This window comes from Tamandua tetradactyla, chromosome 18 (genome assembly GCF_023851605.1).
Source record: "Tamandua tetradactyla isolate mTamTet1 chromosome 18, mTamTet1.pri, whole genome shotgun sequence".
Taxonomy (NCBI): Eukaryota; Metazoa; Chordata; class Mammalia; order Pilosa; family Myrmecophagidae; genus Tamandua; species Tamandua tetradactyla.
The window spans coordinates 31,333,046-31,348,530 of NC_135344.1; positions in this window are offsets into that span (position 1 = coordinate 31,333,046).

Here is a 15,485-nt window from a genome sequence, read left to right on the forward strand (position 1 = left end):
TCTGTTGATTCTTGTTTCTGCTTCTCTGGTTGTTTTCCAATCTTTGTGGCCTCTTTTTTGGCACTACTGAGAGATACAGTCCCCATTGAGATTGACACTTCAGTTCTTTCAATTAAAAGTTCATTTACCTTTAAGAAGGGTCACACATATACCCTAAAGAGCCCCAGAAAGCCCTGCTTCCCTCGTCTCTTCCTGCTAATTCTTTGCACATGGGAACATCAGTCCTTTCTTATTGGAATCTATTCTTAATAAAAATATTTTGTTTGTGTGGTCTTAAATAGAAAATTTAGTTCATTTAATAAAAGTATTTTCCTTGAAGAACCATCATATGAATTTTATTATACCATTCTTAAGCAATTTCTCTTAAGTTTACCAATCAGCCCCATTATGTCTTGGGGGGCTTGCCTTCTGCTATTCTACCAGCCATTGATTAAGATGCTTGTAAAATCTCATATTCAGTGTTTGGTAATATCAATAAAGTTCCTTTCTTTTTATAAAGTTCCTTTCTTTTTATGGTCATTGGTGACCATAATAGAAACAAAACTGATTTGGAAAGGTATAGCCCACTTTCTGATTTGCAGGTAAAAACTTGAGGTCTGGGCAAGTTGAATGACCCGTTTGGAGACATACGATGAATCTGTGACAGAAGCAGAATGAGAATCCAGATTTCCATCCATGTGTACACTTTGTTTCTACCCAAACACATTCTTCACACTTTGTTTCACTATAATAGCTGCTGCACCTTTCTTCCTTCCACAGGCCAGTTATCATGGAAACTGGGCAAATGAACTGGACAGTGAGGTCACAGAACTGGCAACAAGGCCTTCAGGTCCAAAAGGACTTCCTCTTCTCAACAACTTATGTGTATTACTCCCATTTTATGCTAGACTGTGTATGGTATATAAATTAATGATGTCTCCATCTTTTTTTTTTTTTAACTTATAGATGACACTGACTTTTTAACTTACACTGACTTTTTTTTAACTTATAGACGACACTGACATTTTTTTTTGACTTATAGATGACACTGACAATGTCTTCATCTTTTGATTGATATCCTGACATGAGTCTCCATTCTGTCCCATGTATAATAGACACTATTTGAGGAGTCTGCCCAGCTCTCCTTCCCTGATAACTACCCCCCACTGCTCACTGCTATGTTTATAGAACATGTCCTCAGCCACAGCTAAGTAAACTAGATTGGATTCTTGACGCAACTTGTCCAAACATGATTCCCTCTCTTGCATATTCACACTGTGAGGCACACAGTGGGACTTGTGCCACATTGATGGCCACGTCTATTTTATTTCAAGTACCTTAAATTGGATGTGTAGTGAAGAATTCATCCTACTAAGAGAAAGAGTTCTAGCCTTTGCAGTCAACTTATGGGAAGTGAACTCTGGGTCTGATGGTAATATTTTTGTTTGCCCAGGGGCTTTAGTCAGGGGACAGTCTAGCCATGTGATTTATGATGGGGGCTTTGGGCCACACTGTATTAAATTCAGACTCCAGAGGATGATGATTAAGAGTATGAGGCCAACTTCTGGGACTGGCTGGAGACTAAAGGACAGCCACATGGGCAGTCTATAATCAAACTGCAATAAAAACCCTGGACACCAAAGGTTCAGGGGAGCTTCCCTGGTTGCCAGTACTCAGGCATATTGCCATTCATATTGACTGGGATGATGTAATGGTGTCCATAACTCCACAAGGAGAGAATACTTGGGACCCTTCCAGACTTTGCCCTTTTCGTTTCCTCTTTCAGTTGGTTCTAATTTTCCATTCACTATAATAATACTGTAAATGTAAGAACAGCCTTTTCCTGAATTCTGTGAGTCATTCTAAAGAATTATTGAACCTGAGGTTAGTTATGAGAACCCTTGAATTAGTAGCCAGGTGGCCTGAAGTGAGAATGGCTTGAACTTGTGGCTGGCGTCTCAAGTGAAAGCAGTCTTATGGGGACTGTTCCCTTAGCCTTTGGACTCAAACTCTCTGCAGTTGGTGTCACAAGTCTTGGGCAGACGTGGCAGTCTGGAGGACTATCACTTAATCTGGTAGTTTGTAAAATATATTGGTTCTTTATTACTTGCAATCAAAAGATACTATTTTATTCACATTTCCTAGTTCTTGAAGGCATTGGTGGAGAATTTTCTAGTTCTATATCTTTGGGATTGTCAGTTTACTCTGAGCTGTGATCTCACTGATGAGAATTATGATGCTCCTGTTGCAGGTGACTTAGAATTATATGAATACCTCCTTAGGTAAGAGGATGTTAAAATGCAAGTTTGGTGTCTAAAGGCACCAAATCATGATATATGTCTTACTCCAAAACTAAATCATCATGACAATTTACAAAACAAAACAAAACAAAATGTCCCCAGACTAATTTAAGGTCTCAAACACTTCACCTACTTTAAAATTATAATAAGAATTGAGAAAAGAGAGAGGGACAGAGAATGGATAAGGAAATCTTCTTGGGAGAGAACTGTGGCTATCATGCAAATTCCCACCCACTTCTACAGCCCAGTGGGGCAGGCAGCTTCAAGGGGACCACCCGGAGTGCTTGATCTGTGCCCCTGTAGTTGAGGGGAAAGCTGACTTGCTGGTGCTTGATTTATGCCTGAGAATGTTCAAGAGGTTAAATAGATCATGGGTATTCCCAGGGATTTGGGAGACTTAGGTATATGAGGCTTTCCTGAGATCAAAGGCTGGCCTCATGGGAGCAAGAAATCTACTGGAGCCATTTTACATCCTGCACTGTCCCTAGAAAGGATGAGGGGAGCAAGGGTGGCTCTGATAGTAAAACTCCTAGTGGAATGGACAGCAGAGATCCATGGGTACTGGGGCACAGCCCATGAAGAGTAGAATGCCATGCCCATGTCATGGGACTTTGACCTGAATATACAGCATAAGAGCCTCCAGTGAATGCAAAAAAAGCCCACTGGGGGAAAGAGTCTGCTTTAAATGCCCTGAAAGCTAATGCTACTGGTCACAAAGAAACTTTCCTGTCCATTCTTATCCCCTTCCCCTCCTTTCTTCCCTGCACCAGCCTCTGAGGAACTTCATGGCACCACTAGGGATTCAGGAGGATGAGGGAGAAACCTCAGCTTTGTAAGGATCTTCTAAGGGATGCCTTTAATTGCTGAATTGGGACTCTGAATTGGTTACCTAAGAGTGAGCAGAAAAGTAAGAAGACAAAATATAGCTGGGTTTTAAATATGTCACAAATTATGCTCATTCATCATACAAGTTACTCTCTTAAGAAAGATAAAATGCCATACAAATCTTACCATGATCAATACCACCGTTTCTTCTCTTCTTACGTACTAAGATGGTTCATTTCAAACTTGAGAGCACAACAAATTGACTGCAAGCATGTTCAAGTATAAATTGCTGGGCCCTACCCCAGCATTTTTGACTCAGTGGATCTAGAGTAGAGGCAAAAATTTGCATTGCTAACAAAAGTCCCCAGGTGATGCCAATGCTGCTAGTTTAGGGGCCACGCTTTGCAAACTACTTCCCTAAAACCCTGGTTCTGGACCTTGGTTGCTATTGGAATCACCTGACTCCTCAGGTGACAAAGACTACTGATACTTGGATCCCATCCCTGGAGATTTTATTTAATTTGCCTGGCCTGTGCATCATTATTAAAAGTTCCCCAGGGAATTAGGGATGACACATTTATTTTTATTTTTAAAATTTGTGGCTTACTTAATTGAGGGTGAAGACTGGCTTTCTGCCTTACACATTTTGATATTATTTTAATTTTTAACAATGCACATATATCATTTTATAATTAACAAGCAAACATGTGACTTTATTCTTCCCATTAATTGGGCCCATTTTAACATGTACCATAACTCTAAAATCTTAAAGGACATTTGGAGCTTTCCTCCCTTCACCATTCCTCTGATCATTAAAAAAAAAGTCCCTTTTAGTCTAATGAAATCTAGCTCATCCCAGACCCTGACAAATGCTCTCATATGTTGAGAAATTAATTTCAGCTATATTATGGAGTGCTAACAAAAATTTTATCTTACACCTTATACCTCTCAATCTTTAATCTTTCTCTGCCACAATCCAGAAAATTCTACCATCCACTTCTCATTCTTAATTGCATATTCCAGGCATGTAATGTAAATAAATGATCTTTATCTATGTGCTTGATTCATGCCTGAGAATGTTCAAGAGGTTAGATAGATCATGGGTATTCCCAGGGATTTTGGAATATACAAAATGAGGATGTTTGAAAGAAAGAAAGTCTCAGTTGTTGGACGTATATTTATAATGCTATATTGGAATAGAAGGCTGGGAATAACAAAATTTGTAAATGTTCCCCCAAAGTAATCTTTCCTTTATATAAGAACATTTCAATTATATCTTTTAAAAGGATGTACACATGGAAACCATCAAAATCAAACTCTAGGTGGGCAATGGTGGCTCAGTGGCAGAGTTCTCATCTGCCATGCCAGAGACCCAGGTTCAATTCCTGGTGCCTGCCCATGCAAAAAAAATCCAACTCTAATAAATAGGGTCTCTGGCAGAGTTTGGGAATGCTGGGTTAAAAATCAATATAAATGCTTTTGGGGGACTTATAATGTTCCAGGTGATGTGATAACTATATCTATTTTATGTATGAGAATACCAAGACTTAGATGGTTTCCACATTCATAAACTAAAAAGTTATATGTAACATTGCAGGTCCCTTTCCACCAAAATATTCATTGACTATCAACAATCAGTAAGGAAAGAGAAAGAATATGTTCAATTTCTGACTAGATGCATTGCCCAACTATCATTAATTCTACACCCAGCATTCCCAAACTCTGCCAGAGACCCTATTTATTAGAGTTTGATTTTTTTTGCATGGGCAGGCACCAGGACTTGAACCTGGGTCTCTGGCATGGCAGATGAGAACTCTGCCACTGAGCCACCATTGCCCACCTAGAGCTTGATTTTGATGGTTTCCATGTGTACATCCTTTTAAAAGATATAATTGAAATGTTCTTATATAAAGGAAAGATTACTTTGGGGGAACATTCACAAATTTTGTTATTCCCAGCCTCCTATTCCAATGTAGCATTATAAATATACCTCCAACAACTGAGACTTTCTTTCTTTCAAACATCCTCATTTTGTATATTAAACAAGATTCTACTTCTACATGATTCCTTTTCCCTATTGTTGACTGATGAGAAGACCCTTAAAACCACTCCCTTATGTACAATAAAATTCTTTTAGCATTAAGCTTTATTTTTATACTAAAATCACATCCAGTTCCCTCTCTCTTAAGGCCACACCAACTGTGAATTTAATGTTTTTCATTTTATTGTTTTTATGTGTTCTGAAATGTGCTTACTATTTTTATGTGCCTTTTCTATATGGATGTAATTTTATTAAGAGCTACACAATTTCCTCTAATTCCCCCCTCATCATTGCTTCTGATCTTCGTTCTTTTAGTATTGAGTTCCCCATCCACTCTGAACACATCATTCTCATTTTCTGTGGGTTTTCTCTCCCTTAATTTCTCCATCTTTTTTCCCCCTCTGTTGAGTCATCCAGATTTAATTGACTGTTTCCCTTCCTTTCCATGAGATAGCTTTTCCCTGAAGTTTTTTCCCCATGAGGCTTTATAATGAAAATTTCAAAATTCAAACATTTTAAAGAATTTCATAGTGATTACCCATATACCCACCACTCAGATCCCGCCATTAACATTTTACTATACTTAATCACATATTTGTCCACCAATCCACCCCTCCTTTTCTATCAATCGGAACACCTTCTTATTTGATGCATTTCAAATTAAATGGCAGACATCAGTAACTTTCACCTCTAAATGCTTCATCGTGCATAATAGAGTCATTATTTATTTATGGTTCTGTTTGAGGTAAAATTTATATATAACAAAGTTCACAAATCTTAAATGTACCATTTGATATGTTTTGACAAATACATATATCTGTGTAATGTAAACCCCTACTAACATAGGGAACATTACTCTGAAAGAGTTTTTACACCCTTTCCAAAAAAAAAATCGCTGCCCTTATTATTCCCAGAAGCAATCACTGTTCTGACCTTTATCCACTATACATTAGTTTGGACATCCTGCAGGAAGTATTTACTCTTTTGTGTAAGGCTTCTTTCACTCAGCATAATGCTTTTGCTATTCATTCACATTGTTGCAAATATCAGTAGTTTACTCTTTATCATCGTGAGGTAGTATTTCATTTTGTGAATATACCATCACTGGTTTGGCCAACCTGTTATTGGCCACCTGGGCTATTATGAATAAACCTGTGATGATCATTCTTGTACAAGTATTTTTCTTTGTGGACGTATGTTGTCATTTCCTTTGGCAAAATACCTAGAAATGAATTGCTTCATCACCTTGGAAACTTTTTCACAATTTATTGTGTGTATTACTTTCAGTTGCTTTCTCTGTTTGGTATATTACATTATCTTTTTTCCTTCTACCAATACGCAAAATGAACTGTCTTCGTGAGTCCCATTCCTGATGTCCCAGAATGCTCCCCGCCTTCAGTGGGGCATATATTAACTCTGCAGTTTCTCCCTCTCTTAATGCTACATCCTGGAAGTGATTCAGCGTAACTGCCTATCTTTTGTGGTATTATCTTCCAGATCAGAACATCAGTTGAGTATTTCCACAATAAGGTTGTTTAACAAAGCACCCCGCGGCAGAGTTCTCGCCTGCCATGCCAGAGACCCGGGTTCGATTCCCAGTGCCTGCCTATGCAAAAAACAACAACAAAGCACCCCAAAGTCAGTGGCCAAAAACAAAGACGACCTATTCTGGCTCACAAGTCTGTGGGTCAGCAGGCGGGGCCTGTCAGCTCCACGAGCATTTATCCTGGAGCCAAGGCTGAAGTGGCAGCAGTACCTCCTTCACATTGATGGCAAAAGTACAAGAGAACAAGAGGAAACTCAATCGTGAGACTCAGAACTGTGATGCTGTTACTTTACCCACATTGTACTGGCCAAAGCAAGTCACATGATCCAGCCCAACCTCAGTGAGATTGAAATAAAATCTACCTCAGCCATAGATAACTCGTATAACTGGATTCTAGATCCACACCCAAGATATATATGTGTACTGTATGATTCCATTTATATAAAACTCCAGAAAATGCAAACTAATCTACAGTGACTTTAAAGCAGATCAGTCATTTTCTAGCGGCAGAGGGCTGGAAGAAATGGGAGGAAGGAATGACAAAGAGGCACGAGGAAGCTTTAGGGAGTGATGGAGATTTCACTCTCTTGATGGTAGTGATGGTTTTATGGGTATATGAACGTGTCAAAACTTATAAAGTTATCGATTTTAAATATGTGCCACTTACAGTATGTCAATTATAGTTAAGAAAATTTATAAAAATTAAATAGCAAAAACAAGCAAACAGAATGGATTAGAGTGGGACATCAAAGATATAATATCAAGGTAAAGATGCTCTGGGATAACAGAAATGTGTAAAAGTCGGGAAAAATTGAACAGAAGTACAAAACATGGAAACAGGGTCATAACACAAATACAAGGAAAAAACGAAACAGTTGGGGTTTATGTTCCTAAGATATTAATATTCAGTGTCTGTGGAAATTTTATTGGCTTTGTTAGATGGTAGAAAAAGAGTTGTAAATATTTAAATATACAATATGAAATAGATTTTACAGTAAAATTCTTATAAAGAGCAAATGAGATCAAGTATATATTACCATTTTGAAAGGTATAACTTGCTAGACAAATGAAAGTGGTTATTAATAATATAAAATGCTAATAACTATTCCTGACTAATTCAGAGTTTCCCCAGCAGACACCTTCTTCCTTTCATGTGTAATTGAATATCACGCACATCTTTCTCATCTAAAGGTTGGGAACTTTTCAAAAGAGAGTTGAGACACAGACACAGCTATATGACTGTGCTACTCTTTAAGCCTGGCCTCCCAGCTGGCTTACTTCCTTCATCTATCAACAGCAAGATTCCTGACTGATGGCAGTGGGAACAGGGCGAAGGCTTGTGCCACAGCTGTGTCGAGTTGATTTAACTGGTCCAGCCATCTGTAACAGGGAAAACAAGCATCCCACACACATGTGCTAAGTTAACAGATGGTGGGTTGGGGATGGCGTCCCTCCGTCCTTCAGGGAGGTGCAGAGCCTGTCTTCCCTGTTAAAGCCACCTTTCAAGAGGACTGCAGATTGTTCAAATACATTTTCCAGAAATCTCCTTAACTCCTTGCAAACCACAAGCCCCTTGTCTGGCTGCTTCCAAACAGATGATGCTCACAGAGAAGCACAATTTGGCATCCTGTGGCCAGACCTGGTGTCTTGCTCAATAGAAGAGGAAACTGTGTCTTCCTGTGTTCCGAAGTGCCTAGCACATTGTTCAACACAGAATAAGGACTCAAGAAAAAATGAAGGAAGGAAAAAGAGGGAAGGAGGGAGAAAGGAAGAAAGGAAGGAAAGGGGAGTGGGGGGCACAATTGAATACCTGCCCAGCTAAAAAGCTGGGGACCCTTCAGAAATTTTCCTCTGCAAATATGTAATGTGTTCTGGGGAATTTGGGATGTTTGCAAGGCATCCTTCACAAGTGGGAATTGACTGCTCTATTGCTCATTATAGATAATGAGAAAATTCAAGGGCATTGGGGTACCCAACCCTTCCCCAGATCACACCTGAGCTGAAGAGATGGGTCCCTGTGGCAGACACAGTTGGTTCCCTTCCCAAGATCTCATCTACCTTCTTCCTTACTAAGAGAACATGAATTTATATGGCAATGTGCCATCTTATTTCCCTCAATGCAGGTAGAAGTGGCCATGTGATCCAATTCTAGCTAATATGATATCAATAGAAACCTATAGGAGGGAACTTTTGGGAAAACTTAATGATTTTCTAAATTAAAAAAAAAGGAGTGCTCAATTTTTTGCATTCTTCTTTTTCCTTCTTCCTGCCTGAGACAAAATGTGATTCCTATAGGTGAAACAGTCATCTTGTAATCATGGAGACAAAGCAGGAAGAAAGATGAAATTTGGGTCCCTGGTAGCATTGTGGACACATTGTGCCAGTTTTCAACTGCCCTTCTCCAGATTTCTTTTTATATAAGAAAAATAAACCTCTATTTGGTTCATCACAATCAGGTTTCTGTTATAAACTGTCAGATGTAAATTATAAATGAGTCAGAAATGCAAAATGAGTAAGTACACACAAGCTCCCTGGAAACCAACCCATTGAGAGGAGAATCTCAGCAGTGCACCCATGGGTGCACCCCCATGAGTTAAAAGTTATAAATGATGTTCTCTCAGACTCATAAATGAGAGGGTTAAAGAGAAAAAACAGATGAGATGCTGCCAAACCCCATTAAGGTCAACTCAACAAGGTCACCATGGAGTCTGCCATCTCCCTGCCTGAGCACAGGATTCACCCTCTACTGATAGAAAAAGGAGCTGCTGGGATACAGGTACAGTAGTAAGATAGCATTGTAATGAGACAGTGAGAAGAGATGAACAGGTATTGGGGCGACCTGTCAGCCTGCCAACACACTGACACCTATGATTCAAGCTCTGGCCAACAGGGCAAATTGATAAGAGGGGATTGCAGAAGACAGTATGCCAGGAGCTAAAACCAGAAATCTCCACATTCCAGCAACAGTTTCTAAAATAGAGAAGAAATCAGCTGAAAATGGCTGAGCATAGACAAGTGGGACTTACTGGGCCTTACTTTCAGTGGCCCTAATTGGGTATTTGGAGAACTAGATACCAGGAGAATACCACAGATGCTTCTGGTTACCTACCCAACAGTCGTCTCCTCACCCCTTCTTCCTGGCTGAAAAGTCCACTTTGTACTACAGAGGTGAAAAGGCCCTTCATTCAGTTTCTCAGCTTCCCTTGCTGCTGGAGAATGAATATATGCTCTAATACTGGCTTATAGAATCTGAGAGAAATCCTATTGAGGGGTGTATTAGTCAGGGTTCTCTAGGGAAACAGAACCAATAGGAGATATCTGTAAATACGAGATTTCATGAAAGTGTCTCACTCAATTGCAGAGATGAACAAGTCCAAATTCCACAGGACAGGCAGCAAGCTGGCAACAACAAGGAGGGTTGATGAATTCCTAGGAGAGGCTGTCTGGCTGAAGTAGTAATGAATGTTCTTGCCTCTGACTGCCGAATTCATCACCTCTCCCTTAAAAGCATTAAACTGATTGGATAAACATCTCTCATTGTGGAAGACACTCCCCTTAGTTGACTACAGGTGCAATCAGCTATAGATGGAATCAACTCACTGACAATTCAAGTCCACAAAATGTCCTCACAGCAACAGTCAGGCTAGTGCTTACTTGACCAGACAAATGGGCACCATCACCTGGCCAAGATGACACTTGAACCCAATCATCACAAGGGGCTTCTGGAAAAGGTGTCCCCACTAAATAATGCCTTCTTCTCCATATAGAAATGTCAGCATGTGGCACCTGGAACTGCTATGGCCAACTCAGGACCTTAAGAGGCAGTATCACCAAGAGGCAGAAGATGATAAAATGGACCAACTGAATGCGCCTGAATCTTGATGACAGCGCTGAGCCACTGCACTGACCTGAAACCAGCCTACCTCCACATTTCTTGTTAAGCAAGATAATAAGTGAAGGTTTACATCACTTCCAGGTGTGTTGCTACTACTTGTAACAGCTGAAAGCTTCCTCACTGAGATGGGTTGAAGTCCAGTGGGCCCCATGCCTCTTGGGAGGGAGAGGGAAGCTGACTCTTACCTTTTCTTTCTCTCAGGATCACACATGTAGAGGCCTAGAAAGAGCCACTGGCCTTCAGAAATTGGGGCTTTTAATGGTTTGCTAACCCAGCCCCATCTATCACCCTCAAAACTACCTACTCCACAGCTGTAAAGAATACAGGAGGTGTGAGAAGAAAATTCAATGTGGCAGGCTCCAGCAGTCATCAGAGAATATTCCTCAAATAGGCTGTCTGTGGGCAAAGAATCCCAAGACATTTCCCATGTCAGCAATAAGGAGAGGAGGGGATGATGGTGTCTCTGCATTAAATGTAAATGGTAAATTTTGATAGGAAAATTATCCATACATTTGAAAAATAATTCTTTATATTTATATATTTATATTAGATATTTGAGGGGAGACAGGATAGAAAGGAACAAAGTTTTTTTCAGCACACACACATTTAATGGCATATTATACATGTTAGTTTATTTCTTTTTAGTCCTCACAAAAATTCTGCAAAATAAATACATGCCATCTCTTTTTGCTGATTAAGAAACTGAGTCTGTGAGAGATCAAGTAATGCCCACAGTCGCATCGCCAATTTGGTTTAATTCCATTGTTGGGTATCTTTCCTCTGAATCCCATACCTGTATGATAGTGGGGGGAGGGGAGGCACATATAGGAGTGTATCTATGCATATGTGAGTTTGTGTTGGATAATGTGTAGGTGAACGTGTGTGAGTGTGTGAAAGTGTGTGTGCATGTATGTGTGTGTTTGTGTTTATGTGTCTACATACAGTAAAAGAATGATAGCCAAGAGAAAAAATCATTTCTCTCCATTCTGAGTCATGGCTGAGTTAGCTGAACTGCCAGATGGCCCTCGGGATAAATGAGGTGTTGGAGTAACATTGTTCAGATTGCTTCAGAGCAAAGGGAAATGCTGGTTGTCCCCAAGATTACAAATACCCTTAAGATAGACTTACCAGTCTCCTACCCCAAGCCCAGGCCAGGAGGATTTCAACAACTGCTTTCTAGATTGAAAATGGGGTTGGGGTCAAGACTGGCTAAAATTAGTTTTGAATTTATTTATATGTGGGTTAGTAGGTGAATGTAGTTTTGCTTTCAGGGATTTACCCAACTGCCAACCATCAGCAAACATATATTTTTAAGTCACCATTTGGTGAGTTTTAAATAGTTTCTCTGGTGGCAGAAAAACAACCAACATTCTTGAAAACCTTACAAGGACCCGCAGGAGCTTCTGCATGTCAGGACAGGAGAAAGAAGAGCGGTAGAGTGATAGCTGCAGAACAAGGGGGACTCTTTGACCTCCGGATAGCTGAGCAGTGAACAGGTACAACTTTCACATTGCCTGGAGTGACAGTGTGCTCTTGAGACCTCACTGAGGGAACAGGGTTGACTGCCATCTCCTCCTCTGGGAGGCTGGGACTCGCAGCCCCCCTCATATGGGTTTCCACATTCAGTTGCTCCTTTCAAGTCCCTGGAGAACCTTCAACCAATAAGCCAAGGTCACCAACTGTAAAGATAGTAAAAATAAAGATAAATGGCCACCTCCAAAGTCTCCCTTACTGGTAGAAGACACTGAGATTTGTGTTCAGCCACAGGGATGGTTCTGGAGAGCAGAGGAAAGGGACCTTGCTGGGACAGGCCCCCATCCCTGCTCTGCAGCTCACTCACGCCAGCATTTGTCCCCTGCTCCTCTCTGACTTTCCCATCTCATGAACTTCAGCCCTGACTCTCAACATTGTCCTACTGGCACATGCTGAGGGAGGGGACTCAGAGACATACATTCTCCATGGACAGAATCAGAATAATATTGTCAGCTTCCTTTTTTCCTGGCTTGGTAGTTATGGGAATATTTTGTTTAAGTGTGTAAGGATGGCTCTGTATGTTGTATGGATCATAAAAGCAGGTTAGACCTAATCTCAGCAGACTGGCTGCCTCCCAGGCAAGAAGTATGTCAGAGAGCAAGTGAGTTTGAGTTATTTTATCATATAGATATCCCTGAATTTATTCTGATGAATAAAAATGGAATTATTTATAAACTAAATTTAATGATTATGGGTACTAAATTACTCATAATAGCCAACATGCCTCTATTAAAAACAGTCTTAGAGGGGGAAACTCTTTTTTTTTTTTACGTGGGTAGGCACCAGGAATCAAACCCAGGTCCTTGGGCATGGCAGGCAAGCACTCTTACCTGCTGAGCCACCGTGGCCTGCCCAATAGGGAAACTCTTTCAATAGACCATCTTGTAACTTCCTGCAGACTGATCACAAGAGGGAAAAAGCTAGTCCCTAATGCTGACATGGTGGATTTCATGTCAACTCAAGTCTTGCCGGTCATCCACGGAGCCCCTGCCCTCTGCTCAGTACTAGGAAATTTGTTCTGTGTCAGGGCCCTCTATGAACCTGAAGTTCCTTTCAGGATGATGAGATAAAGGACCCTAGGTCCAGATGGAAGAGAGGTGTGAGTATCTGCCAAGCCCCTTCTCCCACGAAGCATCTCTGAGCACCCAGTGCTCAGCACAGACATGAGCTGAGGCTTATCGCCCCCCCCCAAACAGGTCCTTCACTTTTCATTACTTGTACTGCTCCCTCAGCACAGCCTGCCCTTAGTCCCTCTGCAGGGCCGTATCCTCTATTGCCATCCTGTCCATGACACTCGCAGATGCCCCGGTCAGAATGAATGGCTCCTTCCACCAGACTCTCCCTGTAGGCCATGAATCAAAAGTTACATGCTATGGTTTGGTGGGCAGAAGAAGAGAAAATCAGAAGTATCTCCCCAGAACTCATAATATGTTTAAATTTTTTATTGCACAAGTAACATTATTTAAGGTAAAGGAAAAAAAAGAAAACCTTGAAATGCTAATAAACACAAATACAAATTACCTGCATTTTCAACATGAAAAAAAATAGCAGCTGTTGATATATTGGTATGCCTTCTTTCTAGATTTTTTTCTGCATGTATTTAGATAAATATATAAGATTAGGTGGAGGTATAACTATACATATAGATGGGTTTGTACAGAAAATGGAATCTTACTGCAGTATGCTGTTTTTGAATGGTTTATTTCACATGACAATGTATATGAAACATTTCCCCAAGCCAGGTGTTCTAGTTTGTTAGCTACCGGAATGCAATATACCAGAAATGGAACAGCTTTTAAAGGGGGGAATTTAATGAGTTGCTAGTTTACAGTTCTAAATCCGAGAAAATGCCCCAATTAAAACAAGTCTTAGAAATGTCCAATGAAAGGCATCCAGGGAAAGATACTTTGGTTCAAGAAGGCCAATGAAGTTCAGGGTTTCTCTCTCAAGTGAGAAGGCACATGGCGAACACAGTCAGGGCTTCTCTCTCAGCTGGAAAGGCACATGGCAAATATGGCATCATCTGCCAGCTTCCTCTCCTGGCTTCTGGCTTCATGAAGCTCCCTGGGAGGCATTTTCCTTCTTCATCTCCAAGGGTCGCTGGCTCGTGGACTCTCTGCTTTGTGGTGCTGCAGCATTCTCTGAATCTCTCTGAAACTCTTTCTCCAAAATGTTTCCTCTTTTATAGGACTCCAGTAAACCAATCAAGACCCACTCAAATCGGTGGAGACGTGTCATCCCCTAATCCAGTTTAACAACCATTCTTGACTAAATCACATCATCCACGGAGATGATCTGATTACAGTTTCAAACATACAGTATTGTCCACCTTTATGAAATGATATTTTGATTAAAACATGACTTTTCTAGGGGACACACTTCCTTTCAAACCAGCACACCAAGAGATATTCTTCGAATGTCAGGCAAGTCAGCAAGTTCACCTTCAAGTCTATGCCATATCCTCCACCAATTAGATATGGAGAAAGTAGCCACCAAAGACTGTCTCTGAAACACACTTTGAGACCCTATCTTGGGACTCAGGAACTGTATGTAAATGGTCTCTACGAGTCCTAACTATGAAACCCCTTGAATAGTTTCATCAGTAGATGCCTCGGACTCGATGGGAAGAGAGGGCAGCAGAGCAACAAAAATTACTGGCCATGAGAATTATTTCAGATACTATTTCAAAATATTATCCCTTTACACACATATAAAAAGAAAGTCAGCAGTGCATAGCAGTGTATGGTAAATGCTAATGGTGAGGTGCAGAATCTGGGTAGTTCTGAATTCAGACAAAGGGTCAGTGACTATGGGTGGAAGCCACAGGGAAGTCTGGGCGAAGGAGGTGGGACTTGAGCTGGGATTTCAGGGACAGAGAAAAATTAAACAGGCAGAATGAAGGAGAAAAGCATCCAGGTGGGAAGGAATGGTTTATTATCAGTTTGTGCAATTGGTATATCATTTAGAAGTCTAGGGAGGAAAGACTGCAAGAGAAAATTAGGGTATTATTAGTCTTGAAAGCTTCCTGGTGTTATTTATCTCCATGGGCTCCCTCATTAGCCAATCACTATAAAAAATCTTTTAAAAATACCAAGAATCACCTTGCTCATTTGGGACAAGCTTTCTATTCTTAATTCTTCTCTGCTCTCTCCCACTGCCCATGCTAAACATACATAGGAAAGAGTAAATTAGTTATGAGAAAAATGGTGTCAGGAAAGACCCCAAGGGCTCTGTACCGACAAGAAAGCCTCCGTGGTTACCACAGCTGCTGTACTGGCCAACTCCAGAAGATGGCAGTAACACAGGATGCAAGTGAATGGTGCCCCCCAAAGGTGTGCGATATGGCAGGTTGTGGACGAGGAAAAG